Source organism: Camellia sinensis, chromosome 3, assembly GCF_055761805.1.
Source record: "Camellia sinensis isolate YWXY chromosome 3, ASM5576180v1, whole genome shotgun sequence".
NCBI classification, from domain to species: domain Eukaryota; kingdom Viridiplantae; phylum Streptophyta; class Magnoliopsida; order Ericales; family Theaceae; genus Camellia; species Camellia sinensis.
Genome location: NC_138963.1, coordinates 225406261 through 225415100, shown reverse-complemented (window position 1 = coordinate 225415100; position 8840 = coordinate 225406261). Strand labels below are relative to the sequence as shown.

At 30.2% G+C, this 8840-nt stretch overlaps 1 non-coding gene and 1 pseudogene across 1 annotated transcript; both read right to left on the bottom strand.

Moving 5' to 3' along the window:
• Positions 1-7905: 7905 nt before the first annotated feature.
• Positions 7906-7992, bottom strand: LOC114280070 (small nucleolar RNA Z102/R77). Its single transcript, XR_003635470.2, has one exon. It is a non-coding gene; the product is annotated as a small nucleolar RNA Z102/R77 (small nucleolar RNA).
• A 331-nt stretch (positions 7993-8323) lies between these two features.
• On the bottom strand, positions 8324-8408 carry LOC145823156 (small nucleolar RNA Z102/R77; annotated as a pseudogene).
• Positions 8409-8840: the final 432 nt, after the last annotated feature.

Sequence of the window (8840 nt, the reverse complement as noted above, 5' to 3'; positions counted from 1 at the left end):
ATCTATTGTCTACTTGTTGGCTTAAGCATCGGAGGGGTTTCTAGCACACACCTGTCAGCTAGCTCATGTTTGTGTCTTTAGATAGCAAAGCGACGGCGTTTGAAAAAGTGCAAACTTGGTCAATAGGATTATGCGAGAAGATTATTCCATGCTCGTACAACTATATTAGTTAAGCAACTTCAAATGGGATTTGCAATAGAATGGTAGCTAAAGCATATAATCATGGATATATGTAATATATGTAAGCATTTTGATTATGTGTGTATTTCTAAAGTGCCTTGGTCAATGGTTAAAACTGCTCATGATGCAATTAAGGTGGTTTTTTTTTTTTTTTCTCTATAATCTTTGTAGATTTTCATCTTTATTTCTTGAAATTCGTTTTAGAAATGTGTCTAGTGTTAGACAGATTCTTTTAGATTTGTATCTTCAGATTTATGATCATCGTTTATCAATTTGTTCTTTTTGGTTTTTTGTTTTAAATTGCACATTTTGGTGTGACTTTTTTTTTCTTCTATTTATTGGATTTGTGAAATTTAACTTTTCTGCTAGTCATATAACATATTGAAGATCTAGAGTTACAGTTTGCTAATATAGTTGTTGTCGATGCATATGATGATGATTTGTTGTTGTTCGTCATTCAATTAGAACAATTGAGGTTTAAAGTTTTGAAGTTTTAGACTTTTCTTCAAGAAAAACACAGATAAATGTTGTTACCTAAGTTTGATTATTAATAAATATGGAATTGAACTATCAAAATAGATTGGCTAGAGCGGAATAGTTTTTTTTTTTTTTTTGAACATATATAAAATTGAACTGTAAAATAGAATTTAGGGAAAAAATTGAACAAATAGATAAAATTTAGGAGAAACATTGAACAGATAGTCAAAAAAATTAAACATTTAGGTATAAATTTGAACAGATAGACAAAAAATTTAAATAGATAGATATAAATTTGAACAGATAATTAATGAAAAGTCAAATACTTTTTAAAAAAAAGTCAATGGGGTAAAATTGGAAACAAAATATCTTCTAGGATTTTTTACCAAATTATTTCACAAAGTGTGGACTCCTCACTAAGAAAAAATATTCATTGAATTTAATGTCTTACACCCTCCATAAATTAGATTTGTCACCAATTTTCTCAAGTTATTTTTACTTAATAACCTGTAAGTAAAAATTATATGAAATAACTTGACACTCACTCTCAAAATTAAAAATTAAATAAATTTTATAAATAAATATAAATTGCATCAAGTAGGCCTTGTATACTTATAAACTTCGCCAATCCAATCTCACTGCACATAGGTGGACACCCCTTCTTAAAGTAGTAGATACTAATATATATATATATATATATATATATATATATGTTGGTTTATTTTGGAAAGTAGATTAAAAAAAGTGTCTTTTTCGTACTTTTTGAAAAACGTGTAAAAAATAAAGAAATAATGTGATTTAAAAAAAATTAAAAATTGACTTTTAACTAACTTTTGCCAAAATAGATCGTTATTATTTAGCCCTGGTTTGGCATTTCTTCTGGGACTAAATAATCACAAAAAGACAAAATTGAATACAAAAGTCAATCAGACAAAATATTACTTTTTACCTATAATCATTATACTTTTTTTCTCACAAAAGTCAAAAGAGCCCCAAAATAAAAATCAAACGAGGATAAAAAAAATCAAGCTAAAAAAATCCCAATATAAAAATATTAATTATATTAACCGATGCCAAACCAATCCTTAGTTTTCCTTCTCTTACAAAGAGAACTCTAAAATTTCATAGTGGTCCAATTTGACAGTGATGCAATCTAGAGATGTGCTTAAGAAAACAAATTAATGGCATTAATTTAAATAACAATGCTAGAGAATTCTAAATTTTGAACTCTAAAAAAAGTTTTAATGATGTGATAAGGATAAAAAAAAATCAAAACATCATATCAATGGAGTGAGTCCCACCCCTAGAGCTCCTTTAGAGCTCATGTTTTAAAGCTCCAAAACATTTTTGTAATTTAAATTCGGATAGTCTTGTATCATTGTTTTATTATAGTGGTACTACATGCAATAATTAGTGTACTAATTAGCGTATCAACACTAGTTATGATATTATTATTGAGTTCACTCATTATACAAATTATAAATACTCAAAATATCTTAAATTATGTAATATCATCAATTAGTACACTAATTAGTACATATAGCATTGATCGTTTTATTATTACTCTAGGGTTTTTGTTATGTTGCTATGTACATTTATTATATTCATGTTGTTGTTCTATAGTGTAATATTAGTTGGAGAAGAAAATAAAAAGAGTTATGTTAGGCATCCTAAATAAATTATTAATTTTTTTACCAAACCTTTCATACCCATAAACATGTGATTTGTGTGGGTCTCATACCTCATGTGAGAGATTTAGTAAAAAATTTGATAATTTATTTGAGATCCATAATATTTTCTAGATAAAAATATGTACAAAATGTTATGAATCATAAAAATATATATCAAATCTTAATGTGAAAGTGTGTGTGTGTGTGTGTGTGTGTGTGTGGTGTTGATTAAAGTTAGTAGGATGTAAGTCACACTCACAATAATTATAGATCATTGATTTACTTTTTTAAATAAATTTTTAAGTAATTTTTTAAATTGTAATATTAATGAAATATATATTAAAAAATATTAAATAAGCAAAGAAATAAAAAATATTAAAAAATATTGATTTATTTTATATAAATGGAACAACCCACTTTCTTTTCTTTTTTTTTTTTCCGATGTTAGATTATTGAATAAATCATAAACTAATTAGAGTTTTACTTTTATATGGTTAAATGGAAGTTAGCCAATGAAGATTTTTTTAGTTGTTTAAAATTAAGAAAATTAGTATGAGATATTAAATCTCTCATAAGACTCCTCACTAAAAACTTCCTTTTGCTTATATAATAGATAGATGGATTTTTTTAAAAGGTCAATCAGGCTTATTTTTTGTTCAAAAAAACCATCTCATTAATGACTATTATGTTTTTTTTTTAATAAAAAAAATTATCACAAAAAAGATAAACATGTAAATATCAAATAACAATTTAGGTCTAGAGAAGACTAATGACAATTTCAATTGTGTATCTCAAATAATGTCAATTTTAAGTAAAATAGAAATTTATATTGCGAAGTAAAATAAAAAATAAATTAAAAAATAAATAACAACAACAATAACAACAACAACAACAGCATCAAAGCAATGTGTGGGCCCAAATGCTAATCAAAGTAAAATGGTAACCAATTAATAAATAAATAAATAAACATTAAAAAGGAATTTTTATTGATAAATCCATTTTAGAGTTGTTATAACCCATTAGGTCCACAAAGGATTATTATAACCTGATTAGTCTCATATACTTTTCTTTTTATTCCATGAGATCCATTTTACTAATTTTATATTTTTAACTAGACTATTATTCCCTTATATATATATATATATATTGTGTTGATACACATACCACGTTGCCTCTTTTTTTGTTTATTCTGTTTTGGTAGTTTCTATCTTCACGCTTTTGATCATCATTCTAATTCAAATAGATACGTTTCTATTTTGCGTGCTCGTTTCAAGGCTTTGATGTGCTAGGGTTTCATTGTTGCTGTTGTAGTATGGTTCGGTGATTTTCGAGTGAGGATGACGGATTGGACGGTGTTCGGTTGTAACATTTTCTAGAGTATAACTAGTTGAAATCAGTTCTTTTCGAGTTACAAGACAGGTGTAGGATTGCATGATTAAGGTTAGTATCATTTTGGTTATGAATACATGTTCAGTTTATGTTTTGATTTGTATGATGGATGAGATGCTCTGTTTTTTGATTGATATGGATCAGATGCTCTGTTTGTTTAATTATATGCATTTTACGTAATCCTGTGGAGGGGAGGTCATTCAGATTATGTGAAGAATGTGGATGTTCTTATTTTACTTTGATGTTTGCTTAATGAGGCTCTGTGTGGGCAAGATTATTCAGAGTATATGTAACAATGTGAATGTTCACATCTTGTTAATATGAAGTTATGGAGGTTTGCTTGCATGTTGTGTACTGTCACCTTATTTTGGGAGTGTTATTTTGATATTGTAAAATATTTTATGTTGTGTAAAGATGGTAGTGATAGTTTTCATTATGAATTTAGCAGTTGAACTGTACACATAGGCATTTAATTTTGCACAATGTGAATTTTCATATCGTTTCGATTATTATTGACTGTTGTATTGTTGTGTTTTTACAGGAGATGGATGCCTTTATGATGTTGGTGTGCACATATGATTGCAATACAACTGTAATAAATGTTGCCCGCGCATTGTATTATTCACATTTGGTGGAGTGTTTGTGTGAAAAATAGGGTGAGCTGTCTGCTGGTTCTATTTCATTGTTATGTCGGCTACCTGAGATTAATAGGTGTGATTTGGAGAACGAGGAAGAATTTCAAAACATGTTATTGCTTGCTAAATCAATGGGGGTACAACATGTAGAAGTTGTCGTTGAGTTGAGTCTTGGTCGTAGCGAGTTATAATGCCTCTATAGATTGTCTTTGATGTCGTACACAACAATCGTCCAGTGAAAGTTATGGTGTATTGGGAAGATGAAGTATCTCTGGCCTTGATAGTCATTGATATGTATATCAATCAGTTTGTTTCTCTTGTGAGGGGGTACTCTTGCATGACTTTTTGCACACAATGGGTATACAATGATGTACCAAGTATTCATATCAATGTTTATTGTGAATGATGTGAATGTTTACATCTGTTACTTTGTCAAACAGTCTTATGATGTATTACAAATGTGAATGTTCACACCTGTTAATTTCTCAAACTTCCCAATACATGAATGCTCACTGTGAATGATGTGAATGTTCACATCTGTCAATTTGAATGTTCACACTTGTCATATTGTGTTGTTGTTAACATTCACATCTGTCTAACATTTAAGTGAACAATATAAGCATATAATGTTGAGATGAACATTCACATCTATTGAACATGCAAATCAAATAATATTCATGTGAACATTCTCATCAACATCAAACATAAACAAACCAAAAGTGTAGTTGTTACCAAACATGTGCTTGTAAAGATGAATGCTGAATCCTCCAAAGTTAGGTTGACCAACCCTTGTAGTTCGAGTAGAATTTCACCATATGCATCTATCACCTGCACAAACAGAAGGGTGGCAGTACATTATTTCTAGTGTTTTTACAGTGTGTGTGTGTGTGTGTGTGTGTGTGTGTGTATGTTTTGTACACATTTACGAGTGCCATACATTGTTGTGTATTGATTCTTCCTTGATGATGTGTATGATGTTATCAAAATACACGTTTCTAGTCTTTGAGTCCTCTCGCCACACAAGCAACCTGTGTATTGTGATTACAGAAAATGTAAATGTTAACATTGCACAATTATAAAATGATCTAATCTATTAAGTACATACGTAAAGCTTAACATCATCATAAAAATAAATTCAATCTGAATATGTATGATCACTTACTCATCACCGTCGTCCTTGTGCAAATTTTGGATCTTCTGCTTGTTGAGTTTGCTCATATTGGCCCAAACCTTCAGCTTGTTGGTTAATGTTAACTTCTTGTACTTTGTTGGGTGCTTTTTTTGTGGATGTTTGTCTAAATCTTGTACAATGTGGACTGCATGGGATTGCTTTTCTGCTCCCTCTTTCCTTTTCTTTTGACTAGACAAGTCGGGGTATTGAAACTCATCCAAACAATGCTCTTTCCTTACCTTCTGCTTGATGCGCTTTACCCTAGGTGGTGGGCTGAGAATGTCTTTCAGTGTTGCAATGGGATGCTTCTTAAGGCTGTCATGAACCTTTTGTGCTTTGACTTGCGTGATAATGTGGATGGACTGATCATCGTAAAGGTCTTGAAGAATTGTTTTTTCACATTTCAAGTTGAAGACCAATTTTGTCAACCGCTGAATTTCTATATCTTTCCACTCCATGTAATTCTTAATCTCCATGTCCATATTAGATGGGCCCTATCAGTCGAATAATTTGGGTTCAAGTGCAGCGATCACCCTTGCCCTTAACTCCCACGATTCTTCTAACTGTTTGTATTTTGCTTCTCATTGTCATACGAGACCCCAAACTTTTGGTTTTCTTTTATAAGTACATTCACAATGTTCGGTTCACTTGGTTGTGCTATGATGATACCTCTCTCAGCATTGGGGTTGTTAAAGCTGGTGTTGATGTCATCTTTAACAACATTTAGGTCCATTACATAGCCAGAAATTCTATCACTATTGTCACTGCCTTGATTGTCTTTGCTTTCATTGTCATTGCTTTTATCTTGCTTTGCTAGTGCACTAGACAAAACCTCATGTTTGGGCTCCACATTCAATTTGGTATGATGGTACATCTTTGCTTTAATTGGGGATGCCATCAGCTCGCCGTCATATACCTGGAGTTGGAAACATTATGTTAGTTACATAGTTCCTTGTCTCACTATGTAAATTGGCACAACATTTTTTGTTGTACTTTTACCTCATTTAAACCAGGCTTCGCCCAAGATATGGACTTCATGTTGGTATGTAAGGCTGTGAGGTCCCACTTCACACACTGCGAAATGGCATTAGGTTTGCGGGGTTATAAGATGGTTGTGTTCTCACACAACTAGTACTGAAACAAATAACAAACATCAGTAATGTGAATGTTCACATTAAAAAACACTGATGTCACTACTACAAAAACAGATAAAGATCACACTTTTTTTGTGTGATGTTTGTTATTTGATCATACCTTTTAAGTTTTATTGAAGTGTAATCTTTGGGAGTGTGATTAAAAAGGGTCATTTTTAATCACACCTTTTAAGTGTGATTAAAAACATTTAGATCACACCTTTTAAGTGTGATTAAAAACTAATAAAACATGTGATAATGAACTTTAGATCACACCTTTTAAGTGTGATTAATAACATTTAGATCACACCTTTTAAGTGTGATTAAAAACATTTAGATCACATTTTTTAAGTGTGATTAAAAACTAATAAAACCTGTGATAATAAACTTTAGATCACATCTTTTAAGTGTCATTAAAAACATTTAGATCACATCTTTTAAGTGTGATTAAAAACTAATAAAGCCTGTGATAATAAACTTTAGATCACATCTTTTAAATGTGATTAATAACATTTAGATCACATCTATTAAGTGTGATTAATTACTAAAAAGATTCGACATATTTGAAGAATAATCAATATTATTTTTATACGCGCATTTCAAGAATGTAATACACACTATATACTATACTTTGAATCATAACCACATATTCAATGGAATAGCGCCATATATTTCATAAATGAAAGTTAAATATGTTCAAAAGTATATACAAAGGAATTAAATAAAAAAATTTAAACTGTGCTTACATATATTAAAAAAAAAAAACTTGAAAAATTAAGTCCTTGAATTCTTTGATCATATTTTGCATCTCTCCAAGAAATTTCTAACCTGAAAAATAAAAACACAAATTAATTCAACAACTCGGATGAAAAGCCACACCATACTAAATTAAATAAATTAAATTAAATTAATGATTGACTTACAATGACAAAGAGATCCCAACAAATGTCAAATATAGTCGGATTATTATAGGGCAGCCACATAAACTCGGGCAAATGAAGTCACTATCTAAAACTTTCGTAACAGATTAAAGAAGCATGAAGCTTAAATATACTTCATTTGACTTTGCACTTGCAATTCCCATGAAGGGCTGCTAAAAGGGTTAATTATGTAATGACGCCCCCAGAAACCACCAATTCATCAAATAATATAAACCTTTACTTATAGTAAATAAGTAAGAATGTCACATTATGATAACGAATACTAATAAGTTGAGAAAAAATTTCAATCTGCATAACCCGCCAAAGATTTAATGATCAAATTTACCCATCCAGAAACAAAACCATCATCCTGGTGATCAAACCAATAGGGAAACAAATCTAATTATCATCTCATTCTCTCGAGCAACTTTCTTAAGAATAAAATCTTTGCACGTCTCACAAATATTAAAATGCACAAAGTAATCGTTTGGTGTTTTTCATACAATTAGTCATGATGCAAAACAAAGATGGATCCACATCTCCAAAAATTTGAAAAATATCAAATACTATACTGAAAATTTTAAAATAATTTAAAATTATAAGGCCCCAAACATACTTTCGCACCCTAATTCATGATTTGTCCATGATGCAAAAGCCAGAAATATTGCATAATATTCTAAAAGACAGAGCATTTAAGAATAAATAGAACAATGTAAAGATAAACAAACAAGATGGTTGGATTTAAAGAGAATGATCAGATAGAGCTAATACAAATGCCATCATATAGATGATCAAACCAATAGGGAAATAAAATCATGATCATCATCTCATTCTCATGCCAACATTAGATTTCCCTCATCCAAAATCTATTATAAAACAATCAAACAGTTGTATCAATTAAAGTAGGAAACATAAAAAATAATATCTTTCACTAAATTAATTCATAATATAGTGAAATTATAAAGTTGAAATCTTTGTATGAAAGACATCGTCGTTCTGAGTTTCAGCTTTAGAAACTGATCATTTAAGATGTGAGAAAGAAAGAGGGCATACCCTAAGTTGTCAAGAGGGCGAAGAAGGTGTGGAGTGACGGTTAACCTAGTTGCAGAAATAAGAAGAAGAGTTTAGGGTTTGTGTGAACTAGGTCAAAGTAAGATGTATTTATAACCAATTACTAGGAGCGATCGTAAACCCTAAACCTAAGGTGCCGTTTGTTTTTAGCATTAGAATGGATGAGATTGATGAGGAGATTGGCAGTGAGAGAA